The sequence below is a fragment of the Cydia strobilella genome, chromosome 27 (assembly GCF_947568885.1).
Source record: "Cydia strobilella chromosome 27, ilCydStro3.1, whole genome shotgun sequence".
Lineage (NCBI taxonomy): Eukaryota > Metazoa > Arthropoda > Insecta > Lepidoptera > Tortricidae > Cydia > Cydia strobilella.
The window spans coordinates 4,407,693-4,424,890 of NC_086067.1; the positions used below are offsets into that span (position 1 = coordinate 4,407,693).

Here is a 17,198-nt window from a genome sequence, read left to right on the forward strand (position 1 = left end):
CAAAAAATGCCCTAGGTCTTACGAGTATACTAACATAACTAATCATACTAAAAAACATTGTACTAACGAGGCCTTCGTTTCTTTTCTTAAATGTTTATTTCATAGTCTTTCTAAATACAAATAATATTAAATACAAGTAATTGTCAATTTTTTTTGTGACACACTTTTATTGCTGACTGTAGTTCTTCTCATTTGCATGTCTATCATTTCATTTCATTTCATTTCATTTATTTATTTGCGTCAAACACATAAAAATGCATGCAAATACAATAAAAAAAAACAGAGATCACAACAATACATATTAGAAATAATAATATCGAGATCGAGTACTTCTTGAGACCTTTATAATGAGCCTAAACTTGATGTGTTTGCGTTTTTCCATCAAGGAGTTCCTTTGGCTACCTACCGGATGCATCATCAGAACACCTCCATGTTAGCACATTATTGCATTGTCACCGGAATTACAGTACTCTAAATTTTAACTGAATCATATACCGGGAAGTGGTTCAAATTTTAGTTACAAGATTTGAAGCACTAAATATACAAAGGTAGGTATATACGCAGTGAAGCTAAATAAAAGTGTGTAAAAAGTGTGTAATTAAAGTGTGTAATATATATTTGTCTCCCAAATTTAGTCAAAACGAACTTGTAAGCTTGTTTCAGTCCTTCAGTACGGATCCTGCCGCTACGTGGAGCGGTCGCGTTCAGTGTTTCAGTAACTACAAAAACAACATAAGTGTTAGTGAGGTGTCGTGTTGTGTAGTGTTGTGTTGTACGAGTTGATGGATTAGCAGTGAACAGGTGAGTTTTTATTTTCAGTAGAAAAAGTTTGTGTAACCTGTAAGTAACTTTTTACTATAGAACTAATTGTAAAAGTTCAGCTTCGCAGGAGAAAAAAAACTCTATAGGCATTATTTTGAATACGTTCATACTCTGTCAGTTTTTTAGGGTTTCGTACCCAAAGGGTAAAAACGGGACCCTATTACTAAGACTCCGCTGTCCGTCTGTCTGTCTGTCTGTCACCAGGCTGTATCTCATGAACCGTGATAGCTAGACAGTTGAAATTTTCAGAGATGATGTATTTCTGTTGCCGCTATAACAACAAATACTAAAAAGTACGGAACTCGGTGCGCGAGTCCGACTCGCACTTGGCCGATTATTTATATACATTAGAAGATAATTTCAGAACAACCGAAATTTAGAAAGCTATTTGGATCCTTTCATATGTGTGTGGTGGTCAAAATTGTCAAAAACCACGGGTTCAAACCTCGGTTGTGCTGTATAGAGTAGAAAAACCGGACAAGTGTGAGTCGTACTCGTTCACCGAGGGTTCCGTACTTTTTAGTATTTGTTGTTATAGCGGCAACAGAAATACATCATCTGTGAAAATTTCAGCTGTCTAAGCTATCACGGTTCATAAGATACAGCCTGGTGACAGACAGACGGACAAACGGACAGTGGAGTCTTAGTAATAGGGTCCCGTTTTTACCCTTTGGGTACCGAACTCTAAGAATTAAGTTAAAAAAGATTACTAAACAAGGATTCGATAAGGATACTTATTTTACACATCTGGAGTTGCAGGCGTCCATAGGCTACGGTGACTTCTTACCATCAGACGGGCCGTATGCTTGTTTGCCACCGATGTGGTATAAAAAATATACAGACAAGAGGTTAAGGAGAAGTAATTTAGAAATTACCGATTTTCGCCTTTTTTAGGGTTCCGTATACCACCGTAAGTAGTAACTAAGGGTAAAAATAAGACCCTATTTCTAAGACACAAAATAACTAATAGTACTACCGTACAGAAAATTCACTTCTTCACAAGAGTCAGATTTAGGTATAAAATTATACCTATACTCGCCGCCTGCAAGCAAAACTGAAACTTATAACCGCGCACGAACCGTGAATCTTCTTTGCGCGCCGCAGTTTTATGACCGAGCTGTGTGTCGGCACGGGGTTGTCACTTGACAAGTTTTTGTACCTATACCTACTTTACCTACTGATTTATTATTTTTAAGACAAATATTTATGTAGGAATTACAAACGTATATCAGTTTAATATCAAAATGTGCGTTCACATGGGCCTCTAAATATTTACCCAACATATAGGCAAAGATAGATATAACTCCGTAATATATGGATACAGTCTAAGGAAAAAACGTGCCTCGAAAATAAAGAAAATTTGATTCTCGTTCAGAGGGCGCTACTAGTTTTGGCCTACAGTCGTATAGATGGCGTTGACGGTTTCGTTTGTTATTTAACAATTTTAACGCAAATCAGTGAAAGAACATGGGTCAAAATCATCAAAATAATTAATGCAAATAAAAAAAATCATTTATCTATATTTAATTACATTCTATCGTATTTTTATAAATCTTCATTTTTAGTTTTAAAGTGTGTCGACAGATGGCAGTGAATTTACTGGGGTTACAAAATTTACTATGACAGTACCGCTCTAGTATAAGTTACTCTATGATATAGGCTAAACTATTTTATCTCATCCAAAGTCACGTATATGTCTCGTTTAACTATTTCTTCCAACTTTGCATAATATTTAGAACACAGGTAATAATAACTTTGCCGCATATAATACATAAATTATTATATATGCGGCAAATGGTAATGGTAATGGTAAATTTAGATATTAAGCAATATGTCAAGTGATTTGTGTGTTTAAAATTTATAATTTTAATGTAATTTAATTTATTTATATTTTTAATGTAATTGGATTTAATTTGGTTGATTTATAAATTTTAATGTAAATTAATGGAATTTAATTGATGTGAAATTTTTAATCGAATTTTATTGAATTGAAGTTAATTTATTTATAATTTCATTTTAATTAAATTTATTTTTTTCCTTTTAAAATTTATGTGTATTTACTAATATATTTTTAAGAACTGTTGTAATCTAACAGAATAAGGGCCGACAGGCCTGAAATAAAGATTTCAATTTCAAAATACGTTTCATAAGTTAATTTCAAGTATTTAGCTATTAAGGTAAACTTGCTATACCCTATTCAGGGTTCATATTGTAACAATTTAGTTTAAGATAATATCTGTATTCTATAATAACATATGGAATGCAATAATAGTACATTGTGATACAAATGTGCTAAGGTGGTCATTACACACGAGGCGATATTGTGTGCGCGAGCTTTAAGCGAGCGCGCAATAAGAAAGCCGATGCCGATGTGAGCAAAAACAAATTTTGTATGAGGAACTTAAATTCGCTGATTTTTTTAGCTATGGTACTTGAAGCTACATAAACTAATTTCAGACATAGATATACCTTATCCTTGTAAGTACAAAGTTTCAAAACAATCTAGCTAGTCGTTTTAAAATGAGAGCGGAACTACGTTTGTATGGAGAACCGAGCTTGCCGGAGACCCTTAAGGTAAAAACAATGAAATTAAATTGCGGTAGTTCGGGTGTTCGTATAATCAAGTATAATTAAATAAACGTATCAAATATTGAATGTTTTTGAACCGTCTAAATAGGTCTTTAGGGTTATTTTAGATTGACTAATTTTCTTCTTTTTACTCTAAAAGGATGTTATTGTAGAAACCGATCAATAGCCTTTGACTTTAATCGACTTTTAACTTAAAATAACTTTAAACAGTTGCTACAATCCCGGGAGCAAAAATACTAAATAACTAATGGCCTGCGACGCCATTAACCTTAGCCAGGGATTAATAAATATGAAAGACTACCATCTTCATAAAAATTGGTGTTTCATATATAGTAACCCTTTAGACGCCAAGAACCCTTAAAGGCGTCGTGAACAGTCGTGCCCCTGGCGCCAAAAACGCTTAAAAGTGCTATGGCTACGTTGTCAAAGCGGTTTATATTTGCTTTCTTTGGTTTGACAGATAGCGTCCACAGGCCAGGGTTTATAATTAAAGGTTAAATTGTCAGGTGACATCCAAAATTCACTGAATTGCAAAAATATAATTAAACAAAAATCAACTTTATTAAATTGTAAAACGGGACTTAATCGCGTATTTAATATTAAAGTTTTAAGATTTACCTCCGACGTTTCGAGGACGGCGTTGTCCCCGTGGTCTCGCGCGGCTAGAAGATGTTGATATCAACTTTAGCCAGTCTTCTCCGAGACCACGGGGCAACGCCGTCCACGAAACGTCGGAGGTAACTCTTAAATATTAAATACGCGATTAAGTCCCGTTTTACAATTTAATAATGTGTAGAAATCGTGAAAGTTTAAATAAGAAAAATCAACCTTGTTTTATTACTACTACGATTCACTATGGCTCTGTACTTGTAGTAGTAATTTGTGAGTTTTAGTTTAGTTACATGGGGCCCGTTTCTCAAAAGCTTGTAACCCAAGCGGATGTCACTTTTTGACAGCTTTTGTTAGAAAGGGACTTCCACTTGTATTACAAGTTACAAGCTTTTGAGAAACGGGCCCCTGAAGAAACGAATTCACAAGCTCTCAGTTCCATAATGTTTTGCTGGCTTGACTCTCAGGTGAATTCGAACCTGCACCTGACATCAAAATGATATCTGAATGATGTCAGTTATCATTCGCGCGTGCGTCTTGCTCGCGCTTATAGGTACTTGTACGGACAAGGTCCGAGCGAAATGAACGCGCGAATGACTTACTGACATCATTCAGATATCGTTTGTGTATTGACCAATGACCAGTCTTTACCATATTTGTCGTTGACCGAAATTAGTGGATTACAACTTCAAAAATTTCGCTTTAGAAGATTAAAAAAGCCATTACTGTAAGTACCTAACCTTTTAGCAACACAAAACAGGAATTATTGAATGCTTACGCCAGTAGGTATTCGGTTGGAAAGCGAATAAAAGGTATTGTTATTTGATGAATAGGTTATATTATGTAACGAACGATGAATGATGAACGACTTTTTTTTTTTTTCTATGTGATATTCAGCAAACGAGCAGACGAGCCGCCTGATGGGAAGCAGTCATCGTCGCCCATGGACGTAAGCAACATCACAGGAGCCACTTAAGCATTTTTTTTTATTTATTTTTTATTTTTCCTCATGGCAGAATATTACTTGTCAGAAATACACTTCGCATAACACGTATCGCAGATACCCTTTAGTCGAATGATACTTTCGCATAAATATAATATATTTATGCGAAATATATATTTATGGCAAGTATATTATACTTGCCATAAATAGTCATTTCGCATAATATTCATTTGCCAGAATTTTCTAAGTGGATTAGGTTAGGGTTTTCTGCCAAATAATATTATGCAAAAAATCTGCAAAGTATTATTATGCGAAAAGCACTATGCGAAAGGTAATTCTGCCCAACGACATTTCTGCCAAATAACATTCATCATCAGGCCTTGTCCATCCCTTTACAGATGATTTAAGCAGCATCCATGAGTTGTGTTACTAACGCCAGCGTCGCTCGCGGCTAAATAACCCGATCCTTGAACGGCACAGTCGTCCACATCCATAACAAGCAAAACTACATTGAGGGTCCACAGCGAGGCGACCCTCATCGCGGATGTGTCTTATGGCGCGTTTTCGGGCCAAGTCTTGAAACCAGGACCTATCGTGGGTTTCGCGACCTCTTAACAGGCTGTTCCTCCAATCAGCGCGGTTTGTTGCCAGGTCTTCCCATGAGTCGCAGTTGATGTTAAACGCAACCATGTCGCGCTTTACGCAGTCCTTAAAGCGGAGTAATGGGCGTCCCACGTTGCGCTTGCCTACTGCTAGTTGTCTCAGCATGGTCTGTCTGGGCGAGCGTTCATTATCAATGCGTTGCACATGCCCCAATCACCGTAGGCGTCTCTGTTTGAGCAGCGCGGTAAAATAACATTATGCAATACAAAAATATGTCAAAAAACTTTCTGCAACACAATAGGGAACTGGTTTCGTTTCCAGAAGAAATCTTCTAACTTTAATATAATATAATGAACGAAGTCGATACGAATATAGACGATTTTCACGGAATATTGCTTGGTCGTAGCAAAGATAGATATATCTCCGTAATAGATAGATACAGTCTAAGGAAAAAACGTGCCTCGAAAATCAAGAAAATTTGATTCTCGTTCAGAGGGCGCTACTAGCTTTGGCCAACTGTCGTATAGATGGCGTTGACGGTTTCGTTTGTTATTTAACAATTTTAACGCATATCAGTGAAAGAACATGGGTCAAAATCATAAAAATAATTAATGCAAATAAAAAAAATAATTTATTCATATTTAAATACATTTTATCGTATTTTTATAAATCTTCATTTTTAGTTTTAAAGTGTGTCGACAGATGGCAGTGAATTTACTGGGGTTACAAAATTTATTATAACAGTACCGGTCTAGTATAAGTTACTCTATGGTCGTAGGTTTTGAAATATTTAATCTGTCTTAGGCTTATCATATAATGTATACAATACGGGCGAATTTAATAGGACAAAATATACGATTAATATTTATGTAATAATTTGCGTAAATCGTAAAAGTTTGAAATAATTTCCTATCTTCTTTTTCTAACTAAATTTGAAGCATATTGTTTCTTCTAGCCAATTTAACAGCCGACCCATATCAAGCGAATCGGGGCGGACGCCATATTGTGAAAGACATGAAAAGTTTGCGAGGGACAGAAATTTAGCGCGTTTTCTAAGGCAGTACTAACAAAAGGGGTCCCTAAGTTTTTAGGGTTCCGTCACTCTATTGCTATGTATGTCAAATTAAATATTAATCAATTTCCTGCTTATAATAGTGCGCGACAGGGACACAAAATCTCATATCAGCAATCAAAAACAGCTTTGCGTGCAAAAAGTGTTTATGGCATGGCACCCAAATTGTATAACAAGCTACCCAATTTAATAAGAAATCCGATATGCCTCTGTTTAGGAAATATTAGTCATAGTTATAGGTAATGCGTATTATTTCTATGCCTATTCAGGCAGGATGTGTTGATCAAAAATTGTTTTATTAAATGAAATAAAACTATGAAAACGGATTATATCGCGTATATTGAATTTATAATACATCCCGACGTTTCGAACTCTTTACAGCCACCCGTTGTCACCCGTTGACCACGAACGCTGTAAAGAGTTCGAAACGTCGGGATGTATTATAAATTCAATATACGCGATATAATCCGTTTTCATAGTTTTATTTCATGAGTAACTATCGCGGTAACCGAAGACAATGTTTTATTAAATCTTTATTGTACCGCATTCAAGAAATGAATAAATGATTATGATTATTATGATTATGATTAGGTACTCTAATATAATAGAATTTAAACTGGCGTGAGTCATAACACTGTAAAGGGTTCGAAACGTCGGGATGTATTATAAATTCAATACGCTATATACTCCGTTTTCATAGTTTTATTTCGATAGTTAATCGCGGTAACCGAAGACAATATTACCTGTTTTATGTTATTAGGTAGACCAGACGCTTATTTTCCACCATCATGAACTTTTCTAGAGACATTAAATAGACCTCTGAAAGTAAATTTACCTTGAAAACGGCTTGACAGTTAGTCGCTCAAACATGCAGTACCCATTAGTCATTCCGTGACGGTGATTTACGAAACCCATCAACGGAACGCAGGAAAGAAATACGGAGTTTTAGACAATAAGAAATATTGGTAGTATAAGAGCGTTTTCACATCATCCGATCCGATATCGGATGTAGGATCTTTACCTACCGCATAGTCAGGCCGCGGGGGCGCGCCCGGGCGCCTTCTTCAGCGGTCACGTACACTACAACAAGCATTATGCCTACACATACGCACACAAACAAATATTATCGGTCCGACAGCTGACGGGGGGGCTCCGACATGGCTGAATTTATCGGAAGCGCCTTTCCGATATCGGATGTCGGAAGGCGCCTATGACAAAAACATGAAGAAACATTTTGGTCTATCTTGCAGTTGGCGGTTTAACTTGCTATCGGTAGGAGAAAAGAATACTAATTTCAATATCTCCGTTGAAATAGTTTGTTGTGTGCGTGACTAACTCTGCTCATACCTATACTAGTTACAAGATCACTGTGCGGGTCACTAGACTTATATTGACCGGGATATAGACCGTGATTACCTTTTGTATTATTTGTGAGCTCCCGATATTTCGACGCAGTTACATGCATCATGTTCACGGTTGACAACGGGTGGTGACGGGTGAATATCGGGAGCTCACAAATAATACAAAAGGTAATCACGGTCTATATCCCGGTCAATATAAGTCTAGTGAAACTAACCGTGAATCATTCAAAACTCTCACTGTGCGTGTGTTTTAAATTGTTCCTATAATTTGACTTGCCAACAAGTTTCCAGTCACTATCTTTGTAACATGTGTCGTTTCTAACCTGGTACGTATAGACACGGGCACGCCAGGTCGATATTCGGTGGCATTGGACGAGGCGATAACCATAACGTGACATACCATGATTTACAATGTAGAGAATATACAGTACTTTGACTTGATACGCTATTTTTTAGGGTGGCTAAAATAATGGCAACGGGAATGGCCAGGGAGGATTTTGGATTATATACTGAGCAACTTTTACTATGGGCCATAGAGTAACTGATACTAGAGCGTTACTGTCATAGTAAATTTTGTAACCCCAGTAAATTCACTGCCATCTGTCGACACACTTTAAAACTAAAAATGAAGATTTATAAAAATACGACAGAATGTATTTAAATATAGATAAATGATTTTTTTTATTTGCATTAATTATTTTTATGATTTTGACCCATGTTCTTTCACTGATATGCGTTAAAATTGTTAAATAACAAACGAAACCGTCAACGCCATCTATACGACTGTAGGCCAAAACTGGTAGCGCCCTTTGAACGAGAATCAAATTTTCTTGATTTTCGAGGCACGTTTTTTCCTTAGACTGTATCCATCTATTACGGAGTTATATCTATCTTTGCTATGGGCCCAAACACGAATTCGCGAAAAAATAATTACCCTCCCATAAAATATGGACCAGCCAAAGTGTATGAAACAGTCAAATTTTTTCTCGCGACTTCGGGGTTGGTCGCATAGTAAAAGTTGCTCAGTATAATCCCAAAACCTCCCTGGCAACGGGAATGCACTTATTTTTTGGCCACCGTGTATAAAATTGTACCTTTTTGTATAACGTATTCTTTTATAAGGTTTGACATAAGGCTAATACGGGTAAGTGTGGGTTCATGCCGGGACCTGTTTAGTGTTTACACACTGATTAGTGTTTAGTGCAAGTTCATACACTAAACACAAGCAAATTAAGCAAGTAGCAAATGTATCAAGTCGCAATAAAGATAAGGCCACTTTTACCCGTGTTGACATCATTCAGTTTTTTTTATAAGTTACTACTTATAAAGGTAGGTAACCTATCTTATTAATAATTCGTCAAACGCATTAGTATTAGTTGATAAAATAATGCAATGAAATAAAACTATGAATATATATATATATATATATATATATAATCACGCCTATTTCCCGGAGGGGTAGGCGGAGACCACGGATTTCCACTTGCTACGATCCTGACATACCTCTTTCGCTTCCTTCATTTTCATAACATTCCTCATACACGCTCGCCGGTTTAGGGTGCTCTTGACCTGGCCTTTCTTCAGGATTTCCCCGATCTGATCAGAGAAAGTCCGCCGACTATACTATGAAAACGGATTATATCGCGTATATTGAATTTATAATACATCCCGACGTTTCGAACCCTTTACAGGGTTCGTGGTCAACGCGCAGGCGGTAACCGAAGATATTATTATTAATATAAAATAAATATCTTCCAGCATTAAAATATCATCAGGTTTGTAAAACAAAACTATTGCCAAGAAATTGTGTTGAAATATTTGTCATAATTATGATTACTTTAAAGTGTTGTAAAATGATAATTAAATTTGATCAATTACGTTTTTTCATGAAAAATAGTCCCTTCTAATGGTGTCTCAATAAAAGATAAAAAGCTCTAGTGCAAACAATATTTGTACCATTTTCATCTAAAAGGGTACTTATTGTCGGTTGTCAATAAGGCGCTATTTCCATATAGGTTCAATTTTACATCAACCTTATCGACAAGCGACAATGGGGTACCTTTTGATTGAAAACGTCACATTTTTTCTCAACTTGAATCAAGGTACTGATTTCTCTTTATTGTATCATTCCATGGTTCACGGGGCGGCAAGGTATTTACAGTAAAATATGGGGCAATACTCCTTAGCACGGATATCGGGTCAATCTACCTTAATGCTATTACATTCTATACCTTATTACTATGTACATACGAACGTAAATGTTTCAAATGATAATGGATTATGGATTTCAGTTTTTACAAACAATGTCTTGTTATTATCAGGGCCATTTAAAAAGCTTTGTAAGAAAAACATAGGTTTATGTACATAGGTTCAATACGGTTAAGTGTGACAGCGGGATAAGTGTAACTGGCCTTTGGTGTTTCATCCTCGTCGCCACATGTAATGTACTGTATTTACCTCAGTATATCATACGATGTAATGTATTTCCAACGATTCGCCAACACAAACATCACGCGGTACGTCCGGCTCTGCTCACGGTATAATATCGACTGACCCTAACTGTCAGTAACGTCACCATGACGTAAGCGCTCGAAGCGTCAATACACTACAGTGCGAGTTACCACATTTTCCACTAAACGAAAGTACGAAATGTATGAACTCGCTATATACACTCAATGTGTGAACAGGCCCTTATGTTAAGGTCAGTCACACAAAAGAGCGTTTATTTATTTAAAATTTAAATCAGGCAACAAGGTTCATATTACAAATACCTTACAGACTAACATCCATACTAATATTATAAATGCGAAAGTCTGTCTGTCTGTGTGTTACCTCTTCATGCTATGGGTCGAAGTGTATCCGTAAGGGCCCCCGAAACTATAAGATAAGATAAGATACCTCTTCACGCTTAAACCGCTGAACCGATTTAGTTGAAATTTGGTATACAGATAGTTTGAGTCCCGGGGAAGGACATAGGATACTTTTTATCCCAGAACTCACCCCTCAAGGGGGTGAAAAGGGGGGTGGAAATTTGTATTGGGAATCAATAACCGCTGAACCGATTTAGATGAAACTTGGTATGGGGTAAGTTTGAGCTGTGGGAAAGGATATAGAATAATTTTATCCCCGAAATCATCCCTTAAGGGTGTAAAAAATGGGGTGGAAATGTATAGTGTGGACCAATTTGGGGGTGAAAAAAAGGATGTATTAAAAAGCAGATTTGTTTAAGAATTAAGGTACCCAAATTACTAATTCCACGCAGACGAAGTCGTGGGCAAAAGCTAGTATATAATATTATGCATTTTATAAACTAAAAAACTAAACACTATTTAGGCGACATAACGCTACTACTAAATTCTCCTTTACATTTAGCCTTTTATTCCACCCACATTTAAAGGTATTGAAGAATAGAGGTCCCTTTAAGAATTTACGGAGCCGGGGACAATGGGGGTTCATTTTAAATTCATTCCTTTCTTGGTGCTTTGCATTCAGTGTATGACCCGAAGCTTACTGCTGAAGTACCTACTGCATACAGGGTGTTATTTGGGACTGAATCGCACACTACCGCAGTTTTGTTCAAGAACTGAATGATTATGAAGGTATCCATTTTTTATATATGTATAATCAGTAAAGGAGAGGTGGCGTAGCTTTTTCATCGAGTTGCTGAACACGCAACACGCAAATGTCGTGTCTCTTCCGCGGAATTGTCCCCTAATCTTGGCCTTGTTGCCCCTATTGCCCCAGACGAGATACAAAATTGCCTTCGCAACATGAAAAACCGAAAGGCCGTGGGTCCTGACGACATACCGATTGAAGCGTGGAAATGTGATCATACTTCCTGACCTTTTCAACCGCATTCTCACCAGCCGCAAGATGCCCAACTCTGTCTTGAGATTGAGCATTATAACGCCAATTTATACAGGCAAAGGTAGTGTTCAGGACTCTGGAAGCTACCGAAGTATTAAGGTCATGTGTCACATCATGAAACTCTTCGAGCTCGTAATCGATTCAAGGCTCCGGAAAGAGTGCATGGTCTCGGAATATCAGTATGGGTTTTGTTCTGGCTGTGGCACTATAGATCCCATCTTTGCCCTAAGAATTCTAGTCGTGGCCTACAGAGAAAAGAATAAAAGAAAAGAAAGAAAGCCCCTGCATATAGCTTTTCTGGATCTGCAGAAGACTTTCCACTGAGTACCGTGCCAGGTAATCTGGTAGCCTTTCAAGGAGAAGAATGTGCCACAAACCTAAGTATATTGACATTATCCGAGATATGTACCACAACTCGGAACCATAGTAAGGACCGCCGTTGGCGATACTCACCGATTCCCGATCACAGTTGGCGTTCACCAAGGCTCAGCTCTGAGTCCTTTTCTGTTCAGCGTAGTGCTAGATGTTGTTTCGGCGAAAGTCCACGAACCATCTCCGTGTCTTATGATGTACGCTGATGACATTGCACTGACAGATGAGGACAAACAGAAACTGGAGAATAAAGTGAACCAATGGAAGGGTGCGGTCTGAAAGTAAATGTTGCGAAGACCGAGTACATGGCATATGGCGGCACGGACCACGACCCCATAAAGGTAGGAGAAGAATTGGTCGTGAAAATGAATGAATTCAAATACCTTGGGTCCGAGCGGCACGAATCTGGTGAAATCGATCACGACGTCCAAGCCCGAATAAGAGTAGTAAGAGTAGAAGTAACCGGTGTCCTCTGCGACCCCAGGATACCGGTGAAGCTAAAGGGCCTTGTTTACAAGAGCATAATCCGCCCAGTCATACTAATATGGTAGCGAGACCTGGCCTGTCCTCGGAAGACATATCTAGCAGCTTCACGTCACGGAGATAATTTAAATTATACAATAGTACTATATCTATAAAGCCTTTAGCAACTTACGTGAAGTATAAAAAATCGCTATTTTTCCAGTGTGAGTTACATACATCATTAAATATTGTATACCCAAAAAGGGTAGCCGTTGGTACTATGTACTATGTATCATTTTAACATCATGTTTGACACGGTAAACAATAAACTTATTCTTATTCTTATGTTCTTAGATTGTAACTGTCAAATTCAACATTTCATCCGAGACCTTCCAGTGCTGTCATTACTCCTCAGTACAATAAATTACAAACTCACATGTAATTCAAAATCAATAGACGATTATTCTAGCGCGTTCTTAAAAACCTCCTCTTCAAATGTAAGCTTTATTTTGTACCATTTAAACCATGTTTTGCAATGATACAAGTATGTAACTTACGATCTTTCGTTTGTTGTTGAAGCATAGCGTGACGACTGATGGTTACGAAAAATTTAATGATAAAAGGACGTAAATTTACTGAATATTGAACGTTTTTACGCTGTTTTGCTTTTGAAAATGTCAGGTGCATGTCAGAAGGTATACAAAAACAATTCGGTAAATGGTACCGTCAGTAAAAGTCTTTGTTGAAGATGTTATCAGACTTCAGAATTACTATGTGTTTACTGCTCGGATTGTAATACATCTTAGAACACCTTTGTTACTCATTATTATTCACAACGACAACTTTTAAACCTACATCGGGGGTTGTTTTGGCTGACATAAAGACACGGACAATACGGCCATGTTAGGTCGATTCCTGGTCACTCGCTTTGACTGCTGCCTCGCTTCTACGCCTCGACGCTAAACGCGACGAGCTGAAAGTACGCCAGCCTGCTTCCATTCACTACCACTATGTGGCTGGTGTTCTCACGTGCTCTCAAAGTGCGCGGGGGTTCGCCGCGTAGATCGGCTACGTCAGCCATATTCGGGCAAACGAGCGCCGTGCTAACAGTAACAGTTAGCTCTTAGTTACTAGGAGTCGAAGTGGTCGCCATGGTCGAAATCGGCCGGAAGGATCATCATAATCATCATCATCATCAGGTCGATTCTAAAAAAAAAATGAATCAGGACAACAATAACTCGCCCAGTGTGTCTCGTCACTTACAAATACAATGCAATCTAGTTTAGCCGCAAACTCGGCTATGCCAGTGTCCGATTTCAGTAGCTTGCTTCTGGTGTATAATTCCTGTTGTGTTAGACCACACCCAACAAGTCGCTCGGCCGACCCGACACAATGTGGACCACATATATCCATACTAATATACTAATACTAATATACTAATATATACTAATACTAATATACTAATCCATACTAATATTATAAATGCGAAAGTCTGTCTGTCTGTCTGTGTGTTCCCTCTTCACGCTTAAACCGCTGAATTGATTTAGATGAAATTTGGCATAGAGATAGGTTGAGTCCCTGAGAAGGACATAGGATAGTTTTTATCCCGAAAATCATCCCTTAAGAAAGTAAAAAGCGGGGTGGAATTGAGATAATTAATGAAGTGCCTGCTATTTTGTGTGCATAATATGCTCAAATTGAATTTGCTATGAGAATTTTTCCAGGCGCTATGCTTACTTTAGCTGCTGTTACTAAGTCCACGCAGAAGAAGTCGCGGGCTTTTGCTAGTAGAATATAATTCCTAGTGTTGTTGTATCGACGTCGACATAGAACAGAACTAATTACAACAATTTTTCCTTTGGTCCGTTTTCATAACTATGGTTTTCGTAACTGGCTGCCAAAGAAGATTAATTTTTCCTGTTTCATAATTAATTATCGAACAAGAATTCACTTTCTGCTTTCGTAATGGAGTATTTTTTCCTCGTTCGTAATTAATTATCAATACTTATTACTTTTTCCTTTTTCATAATTGAACATTTTCGTGTGATACACTTAGTACCTTTTTCGTGTAAAACGATACACTCACCTTTTTTTTAAGAAAGATAATAAATTAAAAAGTGGTGCTGCGAAAACATGAAGGTTGAGGCGTGTGGCACTCGCGTATAAATATATATGTGGGAAGAAAGAATCCTAATATAGCACAAATGTTAGATGTTAGAAATGGAAACTAAACTTCGCAATTATAAGCCATCAATGTTGTACCTACTATGTACCTACCTATTTTACTGACCTGTAAAACATTAACTTTTACCAATAAATGTCTTGTGTCTTGTATCTTGTAATGAAGGTTAATAAAAACTATCAAGAAATCGATCAAGAGATTGAAAGGGCAGTATCAGAGTTAGTTGAAAACAAAATAACTACCGGGCACTGCGTTGAGATTATTGCTCCATTTATGTATATATTAGATTAGACTAAGAAGATTTTTTAACGATAACGATATGTGATTACTTACACGATATTATTAATTTAATTTAATTAGTTCATTTTATTCAATCAATTTTTAAAATTTTAATTTAATTATTTATTTTAATTCTAATTCTGTAATTTAAACAATGCTGTAATTTTAATTTGAATTTCTAAATTTGATTGAATTTTAATTTTAATATTAATATTTTAATTTTAATTTTAATATTTTATATTTGATATGTAAAGTGTGATATATGGATTCCGAATTGTCCGAAATAAATGATTTTTTTAAATTAAGCCAAGTGCCTGGAGAAAATATTTTAATAACAATTTTTCACGTGTCTGAAATTCAAGAATGTGTTTTGGGTGTAATGAAGCCATAATAAGATTTGTTATTATCAGAGATCGGACAAATTTAATTGGCCTTCATCACTCGCAATAATATGGATATGACTCCAAAGATTAATTAATTGATTTCTTAATACCTGAAATTTAAATTGTATACTTTGCAAGATAGTAATAAATAAATTAAACAGACACTCTTTATTGTGTAGATTAACGATAACAATTAATTAATTAATCTTTGTAGTCATCGAATTTAAACTGTTGTGAGACATACTAACATTAAATCATTTTACGGTTTAGACTCACTTGTTTGTGTACGCAATACACGGTCGTCGTGAACGCTGCTCGCACTATTAGTGCTTGAGAAAGGAGACCTAGGCTCTCCGAAACATGTCGCGCGAGTGACTAAAACAAGTGAGTCTAAACCGTAAAATGATTTAATCTTTGTAGTCATGTTTAGTTTAGTTTCTAAAGAAGGTAACAGCCCGTATGGAGGCGTTACTAATCCTGTTTTCGGATATCTGATAAGCTATCGAGCGTTATTTCATTACCTAATGTACGGTGACGTTCAGTAGATAACAGTTATGTGCGTTGTTCTATAAATGAACATACCTATGTATTAAATAATGTAAGATTTATTAAAGGAATAACAATACATTTGTTAAAAACAAACTTAGCTATAAAAAAAAATTAAAACTAAATAAAACTAAAATATATTCTCATATATATTATATTTATTTAGATGTCAGGTTATCCATAGCTATCCAACGTGGTAATGCCGCGAGCGTTATGGGCACTTATGCATCGGAAGCGGTAAGGAGCCGTTATGACTAATTTCTTTTTGTAATAATTTTTATAATTTACATGTCAAATTTATCTTTCCCTACTAATATTGTAAACGCGAAAGTAGCTCTGTCTGTCTATATGACTGTTCTCTTCACGCTTAACCCGATTTTGATGTAATGTGGCATGGATATAGTATGAGGCCCGAGAAAGGACATAGGATAGTTTTTAAATCATTATCATCAATTATCCCACGCAGACGAAGTCGTGGCCAGAAGCGAGTTTATAATAAGGTATTTTACAGTACACACGGTACAACTTTACCGCAATAGTGCGATAATAAACACATTAGGTAACTATGTCGAAAATTTAAAGGGCCATGTGTATTACAAAACGTTGTACGATACATGTGCGAATAGGTAATAAGTTTGCTAATTTCCTACTTTTCGCACTTGTATCGTATTTACTATATCGACGTCGACATAGAACAGAACTAATTACAACAATTATTAAAGTCCGGCTATTTATTACATGGGTAGTAAAGAATCTTGAAGGTTAAAAGGTTAGAAGATACAAAAAAACCGGCCAAGTGCGAGTCGGACTCGCGCACGAAGGGTTCCGTACCATTACGCAAAAAACGGCAAAAAAATCACGTTTGTTGTATGGGAGCCTCCCTTAAATATTTATATTATTCTGTTTTTAGTATTTGTTGTTATAGCGGCAACAGAACAGAAATACATCATCTGTGAAAATTTCAACTGTCTACCTATCACGGTTCATGAGATACAGCCTGGTGACAGACGGACAGACTGACAGCGGAGTCTTAGTAATAGGGTCCCGTTTTTACCCTTTGGGTACGGAACCCTAAAAAATGAAAATCTATACATATTAATTCGTTTGG

General features: G+C 36.6%; 1 protein-coding gene across 1 annotated transcript in view; it reads left to right on the forward strand.

Annotated features, from left to right (window-relative positions):
- Positions 1-769: 769 nt before the first annotated feature.
- Positions 770-17,198, forward strand: part of LOC134753523 (synaptotagmin-7) — a 643,705-nt gene continuing 627,276 nt past the window's right edge. The window contains exon 1 of the mRNA XM_063689422.1: positions 770-801. The gene's annotated coding sequence lies outside the window, so the exon portion shown is untranslated. The remainder of the gene's footprint in view (positions 802-17,198) is intronic.